The sequence below is a fragment of the Lolium perenne genome, chromosome 4 (genome assembly GCF_019359855.2).
Source record: "Lolium perenne isolate Kyuss_39 chromosome 4, Kyuss_2.0, whole genome shotgun sequence".
Taxonomy (NCBI): Eukaryota; Viridiplantae; Streptophyta; class Magnoliopsida; order Poales; family Poaceae; genus Lolium; species Lolium perenne.
In genome coordinates, this window is record NC_067247.2 from 300,315,786 (window position 1) to 300,339,152 (window position 23,367).

General features: G+C 43.7%; 1 pseudogene; it reads right to left on the reverse strand.

Annotated features, from left to right (window-relative positions):
- Positions 1-4,911: 4,911 nt before the first annotated feature.
- LOC127347758 (ABC transporter G family member 16-like) lies at positions 4,912-14,303 on the reverse strand (annotated as a pseudogene).
- Between the last annotated feature and the right edge of the window lie 9,064 nt (positions 14,304-23,367).

A 23,367-nucleotide genomic window follows, 5' to 3' on the forward strand; every position in this document is an offset into this window, starting at 1 on the left:
TCTTTAAGAATGCTCTTAGATATTATTTTTCCTAGATTTGGAGTTCCTAGATATATTATGACTGATGGAGGTTCTCATTTTATTCATGGTGGTTTTAGAAAAACTCTTGCTAAATATGGTATTAATCATAGAATTGCTTCCGCTTATCATCCTCAAACTAGTGGACAAGTAGAACTATCAAATAGAGAAATTAAAGCTATCTTGCAAAAGACTGTTAATAAAACTAGAAAGAATTGGGCTAGTAAATTGAAGAAAGCACTATGGGCTTATAGAACTGCTTATAAAAATCCCATGGGAATGTCACCTTATAAAATGGTTTATGGAAAAGCTTGTGATTTACCTTTAGAACTAGAGCACAAAGCTTATTGGGCTGTTAGAGAACTAAATAAAGATCCTAAACTAGCCGGTAAGATGAGGTTGCTGCAATTAAGTTCTCTAGATGAATGGAGAAGCGAAGCTTATGAAAATGCTAAACTCTTTAAAGAGAAAGTTAAAAAATGGCATGATAGAAGAATTATCAAAAGAGAATTTAATATTGGGGATAAAGTCCTATTGTATCGGTCTCGTCTTAGATTCTTTGCAGGGAAATTACTCTCGAAATGGGAAGGACCATATGTTGTTGAGGAGGTGTATCGTTCAGGAGCAATTAAAATTAGCTCTCTCCAAGGCAATGCCACACAAGTGGTGAATGGACAAAGACTCAAGCATTATATCTCAGGTGATTCTTACAAATGTAGATGTTGATGTTATTCGAGTGGAAACACCGGAGGCTTTCATCAAAGGACAAATTGACAGTCCGCCAGAACTCGACTTTGAATAGGTAACAGTACTGGTAATAAAAAGTTCGCAATTTACTTTCCGAACAATGTTTTTGGTACTTTTGGAAAATATGAAAAATTACGAGATCGAAACGGAGTGGAGGAGACGCACGAGGGCGTGCCCTCATAGGCCGGCGCGGGCCCCAGCCAGGCCGCGCCGCCCTATGAGCTGGCCGCCTCGTCGCCTCTCTCCGACTCTGGTTCAACCTGGTACTTTCCTTATGACATACAAATTCCTGCTATATAATCCCCCGGACCCCTGGAGGTCCGTATATCGTTTTCTCGACGTGTTTTGTTTCGAGCTGTTTCTGCCAGGATTTGTTCTCAATCTAGGAGCACCATGACCTCCAACAACAAGGGCAAGGGGCTTTCGGAGGAAGAAGTGAAAAGGGTGTCATCAAAACAAGAGCAACAAGCCGTTGGGAGTAAGCAAATCTTGGTGGGATCTGTTGACACTCGACGTTCTTTTTCTCATAACTTGCAGGGACCCTTACCACCTGCTCTTAGCCTCGACTCTTTCCCCGTGTTGGAAGAAGCTCTACGGACTACCGATGAGTTTTGTGATCAATACCGGGCTCTAAGAAGAGATGTGGAGATACTCCAGGAGGAGAATTACCGACTCCGTAGAATGCTAGAATATTATTCGATTCCCATCACAAGGTCGCCACCGCCAACTTCAGATAACAATGAATCTCTTCGAGTCTTAGTGCAGAATTGCCAAACTGAGAAACTGAAGCTGAAGGAGATCTGTAAGAAGCGCGGGAGGAATTCATCACCACCATCGCCGAAGGAGTAATTCATCATCGGTATTGGCATCCCCTTGGTTTGTTCTAAGCTTGGGGGAGTGCCGCGGTATCACATCATCACTATCTTTTACTTTTTACTGTCAAGTAGTGTCATATCATGAGTAGGGAAGTTATCATATAAGATGGGTTGCAGTGTGGAAGTATCTCTCCTTTGGTTGGTTGTCTATGTATCCCTTGGTGTGAGTTATCGTTATGAAATATTAATGAGAAGTCTTATCATTTACATATTGCACATCTTATTTTAGTTTGCAATCCTTATTATATGATTAATCTTGTTATTAGTATTGGTATCACTTTGGGAGCATTGAATAAATCTATTTGGTTTTGGCAAACTTAGCATTGGTCAATAGTAACAACACTTTGAGGTTTAAGTAGAAAAGAGAAATACATGTAGTTGTTTCATTGTCTTCCTTTCTTGATTAGCTCATAGCTTATTATTCTGAAGTTAAAATTGTTTGTGCTTACAAGGAAGATGCATGATTGTTTCTATCACATGTATATTTTTTTGTTTCCCTCGACTCTTATGCTTGCTAATTAACCTTGCTAGCCAAAGACCTGTACTGAGAGGGAATACTTCTCGTACATCCAAACTTCAACCCAAAACCTATGCCATTTGTGTCCACCATAACTACCTACTACATGGTATTTCCTGCCATTCCAAGTAAATACTTCGTGTGCTACCTTTAAATAATTCAAAATTTATTATCTCTCATTTGTGTCAATGTTTTATAGCTCATGAGGAAGTATGTGGTCTTGTTGGGCAACTTTCATCAATGGACTAGTGGCTTCATCCACTTATCCAATAACTTTGCAAAAAGAGCTGGCAATGGGATTCCCAGTCCCAAATTAATTAACCTTCATAATTTTATAAATAGACACTCCTCCATGGTATGTGATTGTTGGACGGCACCCGAATGATTCAGTTAGCCATGGCTTGAGAAAGCAAAGGTGGGGAGGAGTGTCATCATAATAAAACTAAAATAAAAAGGCACTCCTTCATGGTATGAGATTGTTGGCAGGCACCCAAGGATTCGGTTAGCCATGGTTTGTGAAAGAAAGGTTGGAAGGAGTGCCACACAAAAATAAAATAAAATGGGAGCCGCTCTTCGAGAGTTTGTCTGGCAAGGGGGTTAGAGTACCCGCTACCAGTCGTTGACAACAACAAACACCTCTCGAAATGTTACTTTTATTCTCTTTATATGATTTCAAAACTTAAAAAGCTCTAGCACATGATTTAATCCCTGCTTCCCTCTGCGAAGGGCCTGTCTTTTACTTTATGTTGAGTCAGTAAACCTATTTCCCTCCATCTTAAGCAAGCATTTGAGTTGTTGTGATCAAACCATTATATTGTGATTTGCTTCATCATGTCTTTACTCTTCCCTGTTTAGTACAAGTTTTATCTGAATGAATATAGCTTTGAAAGTTATCAATGATCATGAGGAGATTATTATGATTGAGTATGCAAGTTGTGCCATATAAACTTTAACATAAGAGCGCTGCTCGATAGATAAGTATAACCAGTTAACTGTTCTTTGACCAAGAACGAAGTTTGCCATCACCAACTATGATTTCTTATGCACCTTTATTTGTGATTACCTTATACTTGTTCCAAGTTGAATTATATGAGGAAGTTGTTTACTAGAATGTCTTGTGTGAATGAATATGATGCTTCTTGTCCGTATTTGATTTATCGACTCTTCACTCCATAAACATGTGGTCCTGTTTACCGAGTTCAGTTTCGCTTGGGGACAAGCGAAGTCTAAGCTTGGGGGGAGTTGATACGTTCAATTTGCATCACTATTTTATATCATAATTTGCTGTTATTCATTGATATATTTCATATTTGGAGATAATACTTATGTTATTTCATCTATTTTGCATGTTTCATGATTATTGGAGGATCGCGCACCGGAGTCAGGATTCTGCTGAAAAAAGCGCCATCAGAATGCAATATTTCGGAAGATCAGCAGTTGACGGAAATTATATGAAAAATCCTATTTTTCCAGAAGACGAAGGGAGCCAGAAGGGGGAGCCGAGGGGACCCGAGGTGGGCCCACCTCATAGGCTGGCGCGGCCCAAGGCCTGGCCGCGCCGCCCTGTGAGGAGGGGGCCCACAGCCCCCTCTCGCCTCCTTTTCTTCGCATATTTCTTCGCCCCGAAGACCTAAGCTCCAGGGGATAAGTCGCGAAGAGTCATAGCCGCCTCTGCGGGGCGGAGAACACCAGAGAGAAAAGAGCTCTCCGGTAGGCTGAGATCTGCCGGGGAAATTCCCTCCTGGAGGGGGAAATCGACGCCATCGTCACCGTAATCGAGCTGGACATCATCTCCATCACCATCATCATCATCTTCATCATCATCACCGCCGTCTCCACCGCTGCACATCGCCACCGATGTAACAATTTGGGTTTGATCTTGATTGTTTGATAGGGGAAACTCTCCCGGTGTTGATTTCTACTTGTTATTGATGCTATTGAGTGAAACCGTTGGACCAAGGTTTATGTTCAGATTGTTATTCATCATCATATCACCTCTGATCATGTTCCATATGATGTCTCGTGAGTAGTTCGTTTAGTTTTTGAGGACATTGGTGAAGTATAAATGTTAGTAGTGAAGTATGGTTGAGTAATATTCAATATTATGATATTTAAGTTGTGGTGTTATTCTTCTAGTGGTGTCGTGTGAACGTCGACTACACGAAACTTCACCTTTATGGGCCTAGGGGAATGCATCTTGTATTCGTTTGCCAACTGCGGGGTTGCCGGAGTGACAGAAACCTGAACCCCCGTTGGTATATCGATGCAGGAGGGATAGCAGGATCTCAGAGTTTAAGGCTGTGGTTAGATTTATCTTAATTACTTTCTTGTAGTTGCGGATGCTTGCAAGGGGTATAATCACAAGTATGTATTAGTCCTAGGAAGGGCGGTACATTAGCATAGGTTCACCCACACAACACTTATCAAAACAATGAAGATTAATTAGCCGTATGTAGCGAAAGCACTAGACTAAAATCCCGTGTGTCCTCGAGAACGTTTGGTCATTATAAGTAAACAAACCGGCTTGTCCTTTGTGCTAAAAAGGATTGGGCCACTCGCTGCAATTGTTACTCTCGCACTTTACTTACTCGTACTTTATTCATCTGTTACATCAAAACCCCCTGAATACTTGTCTGTGAGCATTTACAGTGAATCCTTCATCGAAACTGCTTGTCAACACCTTCTGCTCCTCGTTGGGATCGACATTCTTACTTATCGAAGATACTACGATACACCCCCTATACTTGTGGGTCATCAGAAGCTGAAACATAATAATATTTGGGTGCAGGGTAATGCAGCTTTGAAACGTATTGTCAAAGATTATTTCTCTAACCTATTTTCCTCTAAAGTGCATGAAGGAATTCGTTACATAGAAAACAAAAAATTTCCTACCGCGAGAACGCAATCCAAGCCAAGATGCAATCTAGAAGACGGGAGCAACGAGGAGATGATCGAGACTCACCCTTGAAGATTTCCAAAGCCTACAAATGAGGCTCTTGTTGCTGCGGTAGACGATCACTTGCCGCTTGCAAAAGCGCGTAGAAGATCTTGATCACGGTGCCACGATCGGGCAGCACCTCCGTACTCGGTCACACGTTCGGCGTTGATGAAGACGACGTCCTTCTCCCCGTTCCAGCGGGCAGCGGAAGTAGTAGCTCCTCCTTGAATCCGGCAGCACGACGGCGTGGTGGCGGTGGGGGTGGAGGACTCCGGCGGAGCTTCGCTAAGCGTGCGGGAGAGGTGGAGGAGAGAGGGGGTGGCTAGGGTTTGGAAGAGGGGGCGCCGGCCACTATAGGGTGCGGCCACCTTGTGGTCTTGGGGTGGCCGGCCCCTCCCCTATGCCCCTCATTATATAGGTGGATCCCCAAGTGTTGGACTACAAGTCTTCGAATAAGACCCCAACACAAGAACCTTCCATGTAGTAGGGAAACCTACCCAAGGTGGGACTCCCACTTGAGGTGGGATTCCCCCCTTCCATGTGGGGGGGTGGCCGGCCCCCTTAGGTGGAGTCCACCTTGGACTCCCCCACTAGGGTTGGCCGGCCATGGGGAGGTGGAGTCCCTCCGGGACTCCTCCTTCCTTAGTGATTCCTTCCGGACTTTTCTAGAACCTTCTAGAACCTTCCGCAAAATCACCGGATCATTTTCAAACTTATAAAATGACTTCCTATATATGAATCTTATTCTCCGGACCATTCGGGAACTCCTCGTGATGTCCGGGATCTCATCCGAGACTTCGAACAATACTTCGAAATCCATTCCATATTCAAGTTCTACCATTTCAACATCAAACCTTAAGTGTGTCACCCTACGGTTCGCGAACTATGTGGACATGGTTGAGTACTCTCTCCGACCAATAACCAATAGCGGGATCTGGAGATCCATAATGGCTCCTACATATTCAACGATGACTTCAGTGATCGAATGAACCATTCACATACGATACCAATTCCCTTTGTCACGCGATATTTTACTTGTCCGAGGTTTGATCATCGGTATCACTCTATACCTTGTTTAACCTCGTCTCCTGACAAATACTCTTTACTCGTACCGTGGTATGTGGTCTCTTATGAATTTATTCATATGCTTGCAAGACATTAGACGACATTCCACCGAGAGGGCCCAGAGTATATCTATCCGTCATCGTGATGGACAAATCCCACTGTTGATCCATATGAATGAAGCCTGGTGACCGGGTGTATACGTGAGCACGCGCCCACCAGTCGACATGTGTCTAACGGTATTTGTTCCCCGTTAGGTGATGTGCTACTGAAAAGTTGTTCGTCCGCATTCACCACGTGACACGTCCTCGCGCATGGAAAAAGCAGGAGACAACACATATCTCCTTGAGGCTTCTGTGCGGCGGTTAGCATATTAGGAAAATACGCATCGCTTCGATCACATGTGCTACCCAACCTTATCCCAACTGCTCTCGACCACATATATCTCTGTGAAACAACGACGGGAAACAGCTCCAAGACGGGAGGAGAGGAGGAGCAGTCCGCCGTCGCCCCGAACACAGAGCCGTGCGGGATGCCGCCGTCGTTGCACGACGCAGCGGGGAGGTCGTCGCCGCCGAGCACGGAACCGCGCGGGAGGCCACCGTCGCCGCACGATGCACCGGGGAGTTTGCCGTCGCCGCCAAGCACAGAGCCGAGTGGGCGGCCGCCGTGGCCGTACGACGCAACGAGAAAGTCGGCGTCGCCGCCGAACAAAGAACCGCGTGGCAGGCCGTCGTCGTCGCACGACGCATTCGCCGCCGCCGAGCACCGAGCAGCAGACGCGGGAGCTCCAAAATCGGACGGGGCGACCCGAGCAGGTCGCTTCCATCCTCATCTCGCCCTGCAGCTCCGACCATGGCGGACACCGTGAGCTCGGAGACGGCAGGGAATGGCGGCTTGCAGGCGGGCGACTGCCGTGACTACAGCAGGCCGGCAACGACGACTACCGTAGGCAGGTGGCGATGGAGACTACAACATAGGTGCGGACTACCGCAGGCGGGCGGCGGCGGGGACTCTCGCTGGCGGGAGGCAGCCGGGACTGAAGCGGCGGTGGCGAGTCGCGACTACAACAGTCGGCGACGGTCGCAACTACAGCGGACGTCACGCATTACCTCGCAAATCCCACCTCGAACTGAGCTGCACAGTAAAGCGAAGCGTCCCCCGAGCTCGCCCAGTCCCAAGATTCCGCTCGGTGACGTGCACAAGACCCCATTCACAAAAAAAGGATAGTACGTAGTAATCATCACGAGCACACAGGAGGTGGCGTCGGATTGATTCCACGCCGTTTGGTCGCCGTGTGTGAAGTCACGAATCTTAAAGCAAATCTAATGGTAATGGATGCGTGCTCACGTATACACGCGGTCACCAAATCCACTCTCTTGATCCATATGCCTCAACTCATACTTTCCGGATACTTAATCCCACCTTTATAACCACCCATTTACGCAGTGGCGTTTGATGTAATCAAAGTACCTTTCCGGTATAAGTGATTTACATGATCTCATGGTCATAAGGACTAGGTAACTATGTATCGAAAGCTTATAGCAAATAACTTAATGACGTGATCTTATGCTACGCTTAATTGGGTGTGTCCATTACATCATTCATACAATGATATAACCTTGTTATTAATAACATCCAATGTTCATGATTATGAAACTAATCATGCATTAATCAACAAGCTAGTTAAGAGGCATACTAGGGACTCTTTGTTGTTTACATATCACACATGTATCAATGTTTCGGTTAATACAATTATAGCATGGTATATAAACATTTATCATAAACATAAAGATATATAATAATCACTTTTATTATTGCCTCTTGGGCATATCTCCAACAGTCTCCCACTTGCACTAGAGTCAATAATCTAGATTACATTGTAATGTACCTAACACCCATTGCATTCTGGTGTTGGTCATGCTTTGCCCTAGGGAGAGCGTTAGTCAACGGATCTGCTACATTCAGATCAGTGTGTACTTTGCAAATCTTTACTTCTCCATCTTCGATGTACTCGCGAATCGAGTGGTAACGCAGCTTGATATGCTTCAGCCTCTTGTGTGACCTTGGTTCTTGTGCATTGGCGATGGCACCCATGTTGTCACAGTAGATGACTAGTGGGTCCAATGCACTAGGAACCACACCGAGCTCTACAATGAACCTCTTCATCCATACCTCTTCTGATGAAGCCTCTGAAGCCGCTATGTACTCTGATTCTGTTGAAGACTTCGCCACCGTGCACTGCTTCGAGCTTGCCCAGCTTACTGCAGCACCATTCAATATAAACACGTACCTGCATCGTGACTTAAAGTCATCAGGATCAGTGTTCCAACTTGCATCGGTGTAACTTGTTACAACGAGCTCTTGGTCACCTCCATAACAAAGAAACATATCCTTAGTTCTTTTCAAGTACTTCAGGATATTCTTGACCGCTGTCCAGTATTCCATTCCTGGATCACTTTGATATCTGCTAGTCAAACTAACAGCATGTGCTATATCCGGTCTAGTACATAGCATGGCATACATAATAGAGCCTACTGCCGAGGCATAGGAGATCTGACTCATCCTTTCTCTTTCTTCTGCCGTAGCCGGTCCTTGAGTCTTACTCAAGACCTTGCCTGGTAACATAGGTAAGAACCCTTTCTTACTTTCGTCCATTCTAAAATTCTTTAGAATCTTGTCCAGGTATGTACTCTGTGATAGCCCTATTAGGCGTCTTGATCTATCTCTATAAATCTTGATGCCTAATATATACGATGCTTCACCAAGGGCTTTCATTGAAAAACTATTATTCAAATAACCTTTTACACTGCTTAATAGTTCTATATCATTCCCAATAAATAATATGTCATCTACATATAATATCAGGAATGCTATAGAGCTCCCACTCACTTTCTTGTAAATACAGGCCTCTCCATGACACTGTATAAACCCGAAGTCTTTGATCACCTTATCAAAGCGTCGGTTCCAACTTCTCGATGCTTGCTTCAGTCCATAGATTGAACGCTGAAGTTTGCATACTTTGTCAGCATTTTTAGGATCGATAAAACCTTTGGGTTGTACCATATACAACTCTTCCTCAACGTCTCCATTAAGGAACGCCGTTTTGACATCCATCTGCCAAATCTCATAATCGAAAAATGCAGCTATTGCTAACAAAATCCTCACAGATTTTAGCTTTGCTACAGGTGAGAAAGTCTCATCGTAGTCAACTCTTTGAATTTGTCGGAAACCCTTTGCGACAAGTCGAGCTTTATAGACAGTAATATTACCATCAGCATCTGTTTTTCTTTTGAAGATCCATTTATTCTCGACAGCCTTGCGGCTATCAGGTAAGTCTATCAAAGTCCATACTTTGTTATCATACATGGATCCCATTTCGGATTTCATGGCTTCTTTCCATTTGTTGGAATCTGGGCTCATCATCGCTTCTTCATACGTCGCAGGGTCCTCATCATTGTTGTCCACAATCATGACATTTAGACAAGGATCATACCAATCAGGAGTGGCACGTTCCCTTGTCAATCTGCGAGGTTCAGTAGTTTCCTCGTTCGAAGTTTCATGATCATTATCATTAGCTTCCTCTGTTGCCGGTGTAGACGGCACGGGAACAGTTTCCGGTACTGCGCTACTTTGATCAACGAGTAAAGATTCATCAATCTCATCGAGTTCTACATTTCTTCCAGTCACTTCTTTAGTGAGAAATTCTTTCTCAAAAAATGTTCCGTTCTTAGCAACAAAGATTTTGCCTTCGGATCTGTGATAGAAAGTGTACCCTATAGTTTCCTTAGGGTATCCTATGAAGACGCATTTCTCCGCTTTGGGTTCTAGCTTGTCCGGTTGTAACTTCTTTACATAGGCTTCGCAACCCCAAACTTTAAGGAACGACAGCTTAGGTTTCTTATTAAACCATAATACATACGGTGTCGTTTCTACGGATTTTGATGGTGTTCTATTTAAAGTGAATACGGCTGTCTCTAATGCATAACTCCAAAATGATAGCGGCAAATCAGTAAGAGACATCATAGAACGAACCATATCTAAGAGAGTTCGATTACGACGTTCGAACACACCGTTTCGTTGTGGTGTTCCCGGCGGTGTCAATTGTGAAAGTATTCCACATTTCTTTAAATGCATGCCAAACTCATAACTCAGATATTCACCTCCGCGATCAGATCGTAGAAATTTAATCTTCTTGTTACGTTGATTTTCTACTTCATTTTGGAATTCCTTAAACTTCTCGAAAGTTTCGGATTTATGTTTCATGAAATAGATATACCCATATCTACTCAGATCATCTGTGAAGGTTAGAACATAACGATAACCACCGTGCGATGCTACACTCATTGGTCCGCACACATCGGTATGTATGATTTCCAATAAGTCAGTAGCTCGCTCCATCATACCATAGAATGGAGTCTTAGTCATTTTTCCCATTAGACATGCTTCGCATCTATCAAGTGACTCAAAGTCAAGTGATTCAAGTAATCCATCGGTATGGAGTTTCTTCATGCGTTTCACTCCAATATGACCAAGACGACAGTGCCACATATAAGTAGAATTATCATTCAATTTAATTCGCTTAGCATCAATGTTATGTATATGCGTATCACTACTATCGAGATCTAACAGAAATAAGCCATTCTTTTCAGGTGCTCGACCATAAAAGATATTATTCATAAAAATAGAACAACCTTTATTCTCAGACTTGAATGAATAACCGTCTTGCATTAAACAATATCCAGATATAATGTTCATGCTCAACGCGGCTACAACATAACAATTATTTAGGCTTAAAACTAATCCCGAAGGTAGATGTAGAGGAAGTGTGCCGACGGCGATCACATCGACTTTGGATCCGTTTCCAACGCGCATCGTCACTTCATCTTTCAGTAGTCTTCGTTTATTCTTTAGTTACTGTTTCGAGTTACAAATATGAGCAACCGAACCAGTATCAAATACCCAGGTACTAGTACGAGAACCAGTGAGATAAACATCTATAACATGTATATCAGATATACATTCTTTCTTCTTCTTGACAAGGCCGCTCTTCAGATCAGCCAGATACTTGGACCAATTACGCTTCCAGTGTCCCTTCTCCTTGCAGTATTAGCACTCAGCATCAGGCTTAGGGCCGTTCTTAGGTTTCATAGGAGGCGTGGCAGCTTTCTTGCCACCCTTCTTTAATTCCCCTTAGACTTGCCCTGTTTCTTAAAACTGGTGGTCTTGTTGACCGTCAACACTTGGTGCTCTTTCTTAATCTCAATCTCAGCAGCTTTTAGCATGCCAAAGAGTTCAGGTAACTCTTTGTTCATGTTCTGCATATTGTAGTTCATCACAAAGTTCTTGTAACTTGGTGGCAGTGATTGTAGGACACGATTAATCCCCAGTCTGTTAGGAATCACTATTCCCAAGTCACTGAGTTTCTTCGCATGCCCGGTCATGGCGAGCATGTGCTCACTAACGGAGCTGCCTTCTTTCATCATGCAGCTGAAGAAGTGTTTCGATGCTTCATAGCATTCCACGGCCGCATGAGTTTCCAATATAGCTTTCAGCTCATTGACCAACTCATGAGGATCGTGGTGCTCAAAACGTTTTTGAAGATCGGCTTCCAGACTGCACAGGATGGCACACTGAACTTGAGAGTACCGAGCTTTCCGAGTTGCGTAAACATTCTTTACTTCATCGGTTTCAGTTTCTGCAGGAGGGTCACCTAGCGGTGCATCAAGCACATATTGCAGATTTCCGCCAGAGAGGAAGATCCTCACACGACGGAACCAGTCGGTGAAGTTGCTACCGTTGCTCTTAAGCTTTTCTTTCTCTAGGAACTGGTTAAAATTGATTGGGGACGCCATCTCTACAACATATATTTGCAATAGTTTAGACTAAGTTTATGACAAATTGAGTTCAAATTTTAATTCAACATAATTAAAAATCTAGGTGAACTCCCACTCAAAACAATATCCCTCGCATTGTCTTAGTGATCACACGAACCAAATCCACCACACCTAAGTCCGATCATCACGAGACAAGGTGTAATTTCAATGGCGAACACTCAAAGTGTTCATCATATCAATCATATGATTCATGCTCTACCTTTCGATATCACGTGTTCCGAGACCATGTCTGTACATGCTAGGCTCGTCAAGGACACCTTAGCATCCGCATGTGCAAAACTGGCTTGCACCTTCGGTGGATCTGGCTGCAAAGGACAGACTTGAGCAGGCCCTGGCAGGGACTTCGGTTGGCTACCGATCCTCAAGCCATGGCAGTCTTTCAGAGCTTTACCAGCTACAGGGTACTTGATCAGTGACACGTAGTGGAACCATATCCAGTAGTCCGGGATGCGGTCGCGCGTGACGAAGAAGCCGCTGAAGAGCAGGAAGTAGGCTAGCACGGCCACCACCACGGTGTAGCCGATGATCAGTTGATCACATGCGGCACCACGCCGGACAGGAACGTGACGAACCCGCTCCCCGCCCAGAAGGAGGCGAGCACGATGAGGGCGAAGAAGACGAAGCCCCCCGCGCCGCCGGCCAGCCCCACGGCGAAGAAGGTTATTGCCGCGAAGACGATGGAGAGGAAGACAAGTGGTGGGAAGGAGACGATGGCGTTGGACAGCGTGTAGGAGGACCGACGGTACGCGTTGTGCGCCGTCTCCCTCAGGAAGATGTATCGCTCGATGAGGAACACCGGGAGCGCGTCGGTGCTGGTGTAGAACATTGTGGACATGGTGATGGCGAAGAAGCTGAACCGCTCGTTCACGCCCTTGGGCGTGTTGTCCAGCCGCCAGAAGATGGTTGCCAGGATGATGGCGGTGACCACCACCGCGCCGAACCGGATCTGGAAGAGCTCCGGCGTGCGCATCGTGTTGGTGAACCCTCGCCGCGTCAGTACCCAGAGCTCCACCCACCACGGGTTCGCGTACGTCGAAACTTCGGTTGTCGCTGCCACCTCCGCGTTAGCGGCGCTGGTGGTGCTCATGCCGGACACCAGCTTGCCGCGGGCGACGCTCAGGCTAATGGCCTCCTTAAGCGACAGCGATGGCATGTCGAGCGGGCCCGTGCTCGCCGCCGATACAGCACGGGAGAGCGGCTTCTCTTGCCACAACTTGTTGAACTGCACGAGGTCCTCAGTTCCGGCATGGGTGCCGTCCAGCTCGCGTATGTGATCCAGCGCGAACTCGGCCGGGTTCTCACCGTCGGGGATCGGTTTGCCGAGCTCCAAGAAGAAGAGAGGCAGCGAGGCCGGCGGGCCGTAGTACACCGTCCGGCCCTTGGAGAGGAACATGAGACGGTCAAGAAGGCCGAGGATGCGGTAGCTCGGTTGGTGGATGGACATAATGACGACGCTGCCGCTCTGCGCGATGCGCTGCAGCACCTTGACGACCATGAAGGCGCTGGTGGAGTCGAGCCGGACGTGGGCTCGTCGAGGAACAGGATGATGGATTGATGGGGTCGTGGATGATGTCGATGCCGATGGACACGCGCCTGCGCTCGCCGCCGGACACGCCGCGGTGGTCCTCGTCGCCGATGATGGTGTTGGCCGCGGCGCGCAGGCCGAGCTGGTCGATGAGCGCCTGGACGCGGCTCCTCTTCTTGGACGTGGAGAGCGAGCGCGGGAGCCGGAACTCGGCCGAGTACATGAGCGTCTCGGGCTCTCGGCGACGGTGAGCATCGGGTAGAGCAGGTCGTCCTGCATCACGTACGCCGAGATGACCCTGAGCAGGCGTCTGTCGAGGGCGTCCCCGTTGAGCGTTACGGCTCCGCGGAGGCTCTCGCGCTGAATCCGGCTGGCCAGCGCGTCGATGAGCGTGCTCTTGCCGGCGCCGCTCGCGCCGAGCACGGCCATGATCTCCCCTTCTCTCGCCTCCCCGGAGATGCCGTCGAGCAGCGTGTTTCTCCTCACCGCGTCCGTCGTCCCGTCGTCGCCGCGGCCCCGGTTGAACGACCTCCTCGGCCGCTTGACGCTGTACGCCAGGTCGTGGAAGGCCAGCACGAAGTGGATCGCCGGGAGGCAGATGAGTTCACCCGTGGTACTGCCATCAGCGTTGCCGTCGGCCGTTGCCTGCATGTCCACAACATGGTCCCGAGACGTGTCGACTCCGCTGGTGGCCATGGACACCGAGCCGCGTGAACGGAGCTGGTCGAGTGTGGCAACGTCGAATTTGTCCCCAGCGCTTCCTTCCATCGTTCGCTAAACCAACCAGTGAAACAATATCAATAAAAGATTGTCATCACAAGGATTTTTTGAATTGACATAGATAGTTGTGAGGGTGGAAACGGTTGGTTCCACAGGGGTGGCGAGGATGAGTATTGCTTTGAAAGCAAAAATGCTAGACTTACGGGCAAAACTTACGGGAATTAGTTACGGGATGTACGTGACTTGATTTGGAGGAAAGAGAGAAAACGTGGGCCACCTTCTCCTTAATCTTTGCACCAACCGGTTGATTCCACCTAATCCCGTAACTTCTAGTGCGTAGGTTTCAGCCCGTAATTGTAGCATTGTTGCTTTGAAAGTCCCTAACAAAGCTGTACAGCCGCATCTTCCCGATTAGCCAGTGGCTTCTCTCGGTTAAATCGAATACTTTCCTGTCCTGTAGGTTCCTCCAGGGCTGTCATCAGCAAACAAGAGGTGCGTTAGCCACGTAGATCTTGTACAGACACGAATACCACGATCAATAAAGCCCCATGTTCTAACTTCTCAACAATGCCCCTCTGCGCACAAAAGAAACAAATATGGTGAAATTGGGTCACCCATCACATGGCAAAAAACTAAAAGGATCAGTTGAATCGAAAAGAATGGGGCATCTGGAGGAAGAATCGTAAGAAGTTGGCACTGGTCAAACAACCGACCCAGAGAGAGAGCCTGATCACGGAACAGAACTGGTTTCATCAACTTAACGCCGAGCACTAAAGGATGAGTCCCTCCATTCCTGCTTAAAAACCTGCTCCTAAACTCAGTATTTCTGCCCCAATATCTATTTTTTGTTTATGTTTTCTACTCATCCCAGTCTAGCTATCAGCGGTTTCACGAGTAGCGAACGGTTCCACTTCTATACGAAAATAATTATTTCCATTGAAAAGGGAAGAGGATTTTTCGTATCACATTCGTAGTGACTTAACAGGATCCGGTCACAGCTCAAGATCGAGGCTTTGGTTTCGAGCTCTCATGTGTGTGCTTGCTTTTTTGTGCATATATGAAAGCGGCCAAGTCTGCAACTGCTGAAAGAGAATGCTCGTTAAACTGATGCGCTTACGAGTTACGACTCTTCTTACGATCAAGCTACTTCATGAACAAAAAATGTGCATCGAATAGTAAAGCTTATCGGAACACATTTTTGTTGTTGGACAAGAGAGGAAGCGTGAACAGGTATGCATCACGAACATACCCACACATTTACCGGAGAAGTGATGGTCACGCAATTATTTTTTATGAGCATGTACTCCCTTGTTCCATGAAGGTTGTCCAAAATTTGTCAAAATTTTAATGTATCTAGATGTCATTTAGTGTCTAGATATATCTAAATTTTGATAAATCACAGATAACCTTTGTGTGGTAAGATATTGGAATCAGTATCGCTGCCATCTTCAAAGTTATTACAAGAATATAAAATACATGCATCTTATGTCAGAGAAAGAAGAATACGGTTGATTTTTCTCATCGACACCGCGCTTGCAAATAACTAAGAAGTCGTTTGGAAGCTAGGCTTTCATTTCCTTTGTAGCATTTTGAAATGAATATATTTACATTGTAATTCTAGAAATGGACACTTATTTGGTTGCCACAAGAATTGCAAATGACAGCATAATTTAATATTAAATTTGTAAATGGCTTCCATAGAGAATCGCAAATGACAGGTCTCAGCTCGGAATCGTGTTTACCCATGGTGTCATTTTGCTGGATTTCCTAAATGAAATGACGGTCCAATTCCGCGGCAACTAAACAGCCCACCTGTGGAATTCTAAAATGAATTCCAGGATTCCAGGCCCAAATGATGGATACCAAACGACTTCTAAGATTTGTCTCATAACAGATTGTATTAGCATGCCAATCAGGCAAATGACAGGAAAATTTCATGTTGACATTACTGTTCACCAAGGGGTGTAACCATCCAATTATATTACAACGTCGCAATACGTGTCGTTGCGCGCTGCGAATGGGACTGCATACCTTACCTCGGCCTTGGTCAGAGCTTGGTGATGAAGCTAACCGCTATCTTCACTCTTGAGTGTTCAAAATATACGGTGACCAAGGACATTAACAATATTATAACATACAACACTAACACATAGTATCTAGCACGTTTGTTTGCATGACATAAGTGGTTTTTCGGTCACCGCCATTTGGGAGAACAAAGTTACAGACAGTTACCCATACGATAGCAAAACCACATTTTATAAGTTGTCCCTAAAATTCAATGGACTATTTGTAGAATTATAGTGTCATCTCCTAAGTCTGCCATTGTAGAACTATTTGTAGATCAAGTGGTGCGTCCATCTCAGACTGCTTTCATGCAAGGTAGAAACATCCTAAATGGGGTGATCACTTTGCATGAGACAATCCATGATGCATCGCAAAAAGTTAAATGGTGAGTCATACTCAAAATCGACATTGAAAAAGCCTATGATAAGTGGTCTTTTCTTCAGCAAACACTCAGGATGAAAGGGTTTCTAAGGAGTGACGTGCTCTAATTAGTAACTTTGTTTTTGGTGGTAGTGTTGCCATTTGATACGTCCATTTTGCATCACTATTTTATATCATAATTTACTGTTATTCATTGATATATTTCATATATAGAGGTGATACTTATGTTATTTCATCTATTTTGCATGTTTCATGATTATTGGAGGATCGCGCACCGGAGTCAGGATTCTGTTGGAAAAAGCGCCGTCAGAATGCAATATTTCGGAAGATCAACAATTGACGGAAATTATATGAAAAATCCTATTTTTCCAGAAGACGAAGGGAGCCAGAAGGGGGAGCCGAGGAGGGCCGCCATGGGCCCACCTCACAGGCAGGCGCGGGCCAAGGCCTGGCCGCCTTGTGGGGAGGGGGCCCACATCCCCCTCTGGCCTCCTCTCCTTCGCGTACATCTTCGTCCCGAAAACCTAAGCTCCAGGGGATAGTCGCGAAGAGTCACAGCCGCCTCTGCGGGGCGGAAAACACCAGAGAGAAAAGAGCTCTCCGGCAGGCTGAAATCTACCGGGGAAATTCCCTCCCGGAGGGGGAAATCGACGCCATCGTCATCGTCATCGAGCTGGACATCATCTCCATCGTCATCACCATCATCTCCATCATCATCACCGCCGTCTCCACCGCTGCACCTCGTCACCGCTGTAACAATTTGGGGAAACTCTCCCGGTATTGATATCTACTTGTTATTGATGCTATTGAGTGAAACCATTGAACCAAGGTTTATGTTAAGATTGTTATTCATCATCATATCACCTCTGATCATGTTCCATATGATGTCTCGTGAGTAGTTCGTTTAGTTCTTGAGGACATGGGTGAAGTCTAAATGTTAGTAGTGAATTATGGTTGAGTAATATTCAATGTTATGATATTTAAGTTGTGGTGTTATTCTTCTAGTGGTGTCATGTGAACGTCGACTACATGATACTTCACCTTTATGGGCCTAGGGGAATACATCTTGTACTCGTTTGCCAATTGTGGGGTTGCCGGAGTGACAGAAACCTAAACCCCCGTTAGTATATCGATGCAGGAGGGATATCAGGATCTCAGAGTTTAAGGCTGTGGTTAGATTTATCTTAATTACTTTCTTGTAGTTGCGGATGCTTGCAAGGGGTATAATCACAAGTATGTATTAGTCCTAGGAAGGGCGGTGCATTAGCATAGGTTCACCCACACAACACTTATCAAAACAATGAAGATTAATCAGCTGTATGAAGCGAAAGCACTAGACTAAATTCCTGTGTGTCATCAAGAACGTTTGGCCATTATAAGTAAACAAACCGGCTTGTCCTTTGTGATAAAAAGGATTGGGCCACTCGCCGCAATTATTACTCTCGCATTTTACTTACTCGTACTTTATTCATCTGCTACATCGAAACCCCCTGAATACTTATCTGAGAGCATTTACAGTGAATCCTTCATCGAAACTGCTTGTCAACACCTTCTGCTCCCCGTTGGGTTCGACACTCTTACTTATCGAAAATACTACGATACACCCCCTATACTTGTGGGTCATCAAGACTATTTTCTGGCGCCGTTGCCGGGGAGTGAAGCGCTATTGGTAAGTGGAATTGGTAAGGGAAATTTTTACTGTTTGTGCTGATTTTATTTCTGCCTGCTGCTATAATTCATTATGGAGAGATCTTCTCTTGAATTTTTATTTGGAAAATCTACTACTACTGCAAAGGTAGTGGATGAGGCGCCAGGCGAGGAAGAGGTTCCATACAAAATACCTATGAAAATTATTGAACGTGTTGTGGATAACCGTTATACAGGGATGGAACTGTCCATCCTGGAGATCATTTACTGTTCTTACATGAATTATGCGGTTTATTCAAGTGTGCAGGTATTGCTATGGATGAAGTGAGGAAGAAGCTATTCTCTATATCGCTGTCTGGTAAAGCGGCGCATTGGTATAAATTACTGGATGATGGGGATTCTCTTGAATGGAATGATATTGTGCCCCGATTTTATTCTAAGTTCTATCCTCCAAGTGAAATTCACAAAGACCGGAACCGCATATATAACTTTTGGCCTCATGATGGAGAAAGTATTGCCCAAGCGTGGGGGAGATTGAAATCTTTAATGCTCAAATGCCCCATTCATGAGCTTCCTGGTAATGTTATCATTGATAATTTCTATGCAAGACTTTCTTTTCAAGATAAGACCTTGCTGGATACTTCTTGTTCTGGATCATTTACACGCAACAAAGAAGAGTTTAAAAGGGAACTTCTTAATCGGATTCAGGAGAATACTGAAGGATGGGAGAACGACAAAGATAGAGAGTCAGGTATAAACTATGATTATAAATGCATTGAAGCTTTTATGGATACTGATAAATTTCGTAATATGAGTGCTACTTATGGTCTTGATTCTCAAGTTGCTGCAAATCTTTATAAAGCTTTTGCCTCTCATTATGAATTGCCTAAGAAGAATTTGATAAGTATCATGAACCGTATAAAGATAAAATTGATTCATCTATAAATAAATGTGTTGTAGTTGAAACTGTTGATCATGTTATTCCTGAAGCCTATATTGAAAAAACTCCTTTCCCTGCTAAATTGAAGGAGTATTCTGTTATAAATAGTGCGGTTAATAAAAGTGAAAAGAAACCTATAGAACCTGAAGAGCAAATAAAAGTTGAACCTGCTATTGCAATAGTTAAAGATCTTGTGACTGAAAATGTGGAAGATGGTCATATTATTTTCTGTGAAGATGCTTCTAATATTGTTTCACATCCTAATAAGTCTAGGAAAGCTAGTGTTCCTATGCTATCTGTTAGAATTGGTGATCATTGTTATTATGGTTTATGCGATATTGGTGCAAGTATTAGTGCTATTCCTTATGAGCTTTACACGGAGATTATGCACGAAATTGGTTCTTGTGAACTTGAAGATATTGATGTGGTTATTCGGCTAGCTAATAGAGAAACTATCTCTCCAATTGGTATTGTTCGAGATGTGGAAGTTCTATGTGGTAAGATTAAATATCCTGCTGACTTTTTGGTACTTGGTTCTGCTGCTAGTAAGTATTGTCCTATCATTTTTGGTAGACCTTTTCTAAATACTTGTGGAGCTGTTAGAGATTGCAAGAAAGAGAAAATTTTGACTAAATTTGCTGGTGAATCTTATGAGTTTAATTTCTCTAAATTTGCCAAAACTCCTTATAAAGCTGATTCGCCTAATAATGATTTTAGAGTTGAACAATGTGCATCTATCGCTCTTGCTCCTAATAATCCTTTGCAACAAAATTTGGAGAATAGTGAGAGTGAAGTCTTTAGGGAAGAAAGAAATGAGCTTGATGAAATTTTCTTTCGTCAACCTATTCTTAAACATGATTTACCGGTAGAAGATCTAGGTACAACACCACCACCAAAGGAAGATCCTGTTTTTGATTTAAAACCATTGCCTGATAATCTTAAATATGCTCATATTGATGATAAGAAAATATATCCTGTTATTATTAGTTCTAAGCTTTCAGAGATTGAGGAAGAAAGGTTATTGGAAATATTGAAGAAACATCGAGGAGCTATTGGCTACACTCTTGATGACTTGAAGGGGATTTCTCCCTCTATTTGCCAACATGCCATTAATATGGAAGATGATGCAAAGCCTGTTGTTGAACATCAGCGTCGTCTAATTCCTAAGATGAAAGATGTGGTAAGGAATGAGGTATTAAAACTTCTTGAAGCTGGTATTATATATCCTATTGCTGATAGTAGATGGGTTAGTCCAGTGCATTGTGTTCCTAAGAAAGGAGGAATGACTGTTGTGCCTAATGATAATGATGAGCTCATCCCTCAAAGAGTAGTTGTAGGGTATAGAATGTGCATTGATTATCGAAAAGTTAATAAGGTTACTAAGAAAGATCATTACCCTTTACCTTTTATCGATCAAATGTTAGAAAGGTTATCTAAAAATACTCATTTTTGCTTTCTTGATGGTTATTCTGGGTTTTCACAAAATGCTGTTAAAACTAAGGATCAAGAGAAAACCACTTTCACTTGTCCCTATGGAACTTATGCTTATATACGCATGCCTTTTAGTTTATGTAATGCTCCTGCTACTTTTCAAAGATGCATGTCTGCTATTTTTCATGGCTTTTGCGAGAATATTGTAGAGGTATTCATGGATGATTTTTCTATCTATGGGAATTCTTTTGATAATTGCTTGCGGAACCTCGATAAAGTTTTGCAGAGATGTGAAGAAACTAACCTTGTCCTTAATTGGGAGAAATGCCACTTTATGGTTAATGAAGGAATTGTATTGGGACATAAAATTTCCGAGAGAGGTATTGAAGTTGATCGAGCTAAAGTTGAAGCAATTGAGAAGATGCCCTATCGTAGGGATGTTAAAGGTATTCGTAGTGTTCTTGGTCATGCTGGGTTTTATAGGAGGTTTATTAAAGACTTTTCCAAGATTTCAAAACCTCTTACTAATCATCTTCAAAAAGATGTACCTTTTGTTTTTGATGATGATTGTAAGGAAGCTTTTGAAACTCTAAAGAAAGCCTTAACAACTGCTCCTATAGTTGAACCACCTGATTGGAATTTACCATTTGAAATTATGTGTGATGCTAGTGATTTTGCTGTAGGCGCTGTTCTTGGACAGCGAGTAGATAAAAAGTTGAATGTCATTCATTATGCTAGTAAAACTCTTGATGCTGCTCAAAGAAATTATGCTACAACTGAAAAGGAATTGTTAGCTGTAGTCTTTGCTTGTGATAAGTTTAGATCTTATATTGTTGATTCAAAAGTTACAATTCATACTGATCATGCTGCAATTAGATACCTTATGCAAAAGAAAGATGCTAAGCCAAGGCTTATTAGATGGGTGCTTATGTTGCAAGAATTTGATTTACATATTGTAGATAGGAAAGGTGCTGATAATCCCGTTGCTGATAATTTGTCTAGATTGGAAAATATTGCTTATGATCCTGTTCCTGTTAATGATAGTTTTCCAAATGAACAATTGGCTGTAATAAAGGTGAGCTCGCGAGATAGCCCTTGGTATGCTGATTATGCTAACTTTATTGTTTCCAAGTACTTGCCTCCAACCTTTTCAGCCCAGCAAAGGAGGAAATTCTTTTATGACTTGAGGCATTATTTTTGGGATGACCCACACTTATATAAAGAAGGAGTGGATGGTATTCTGCGAAGATGTGTTCCCGAATATGAACAACAAGAGATATTGAGTAAATGTCATGGTAGTGCTTATGGAGGACATCACGCCGGAGATAGAACCGCGCAAAAGGTTCTACAATCAGGTTTTTATTGGCCAACTCTCTTCAAGGATGCAAGGAAGTTTATTTTAGCTTGTGATGAATGTCAAAGGGTTGGTAATATCTCCAGACGCAATGAAATGCCTATGAATTATACTCTTGTTATTGAACCATTTGATTGTTGGGGATTTGACTTCATGGGACCTTTTCCCTCTTCAGAAGGTAACACTCATATACTTGTCGCTGTTGATTATGTTACTAAATGGGTGGAAGCCATACCCACAAAAAGTGCTGATGGTGAGACCTCTCTAAGAATGCTTTTAGATATTATTTTTCCTAGATTTGGAGTTCCTAGATATATTATGACTGATGGAGGTTCTCATTTTATTCATGGTGGTTTTAGAAAAACTCTTGCTAAATATGGTATTAATCATAGAATTGCTTCTGCTTATCATCCTCAAACTAGTGGGCAAGTAGAACTATCAAATAGAGAGATTAAATCTATCTTGCAAAAGACTGTTAATAAATCGAGAAAGAATTGGGCTAGTAAATTGAAGGAAGCACTATGGGCTTATAGAACTGCTTATAAAAATCCCATGGGTATGTCACCGTATAAAATGGTTTATGGAAAAGCTTGTCATTTACCTTTAGAACTAGAGCACAAAGCTTATTGGGCTGTAAGAGAACTAAATAAAGATCCTAAACTAGCCGGTAAGAAAAGATTGCTACAATTGAGTTCTCTAGATGAACGGAGAAGTGAAGCTTATGAGAATGCTAAACTCTTTAAAGAGAAAGTTAAGAAATGGCATGATAAAAGAATTATCAAAAGAGAATTCAATATTGGGGATAAAGTCCTATTGTATCGGTCTCATCTCAGATTCTTTGCAGGGAAATTACTCTCAAAATGGGAAGGACCATATGTCGTTGAGGAGGTGTATCGTTCAGGAGCAATTAAAATTAGTTCTCTCCAAGGCGATGCCACACAAGTGGTGAATGGACAAAGACTCAAGCATTATATCTCAGGTGATTCTTATAATGAAGATGTTGATGTTATTCGAGTGGAAACTCCGGAAGCTTTCATCAAAGGTCAAATTGACAGTCCGGCAGAATTCGACTTTGAATAGCTAACAGTACTGGTAATGAAAAATTCGCGTTTTACTTTCCGAACAATGTTTTTGCTGTTTTTGGAAAATATGAAAAATTACGAGATTGAAACGGAGTGGAGGAGACGCACGAGGGCGTGCCCTCATAGGCCGGCGTGGGCCCCAGCCTGGCCGCGCCGCCCTATGAGGAGG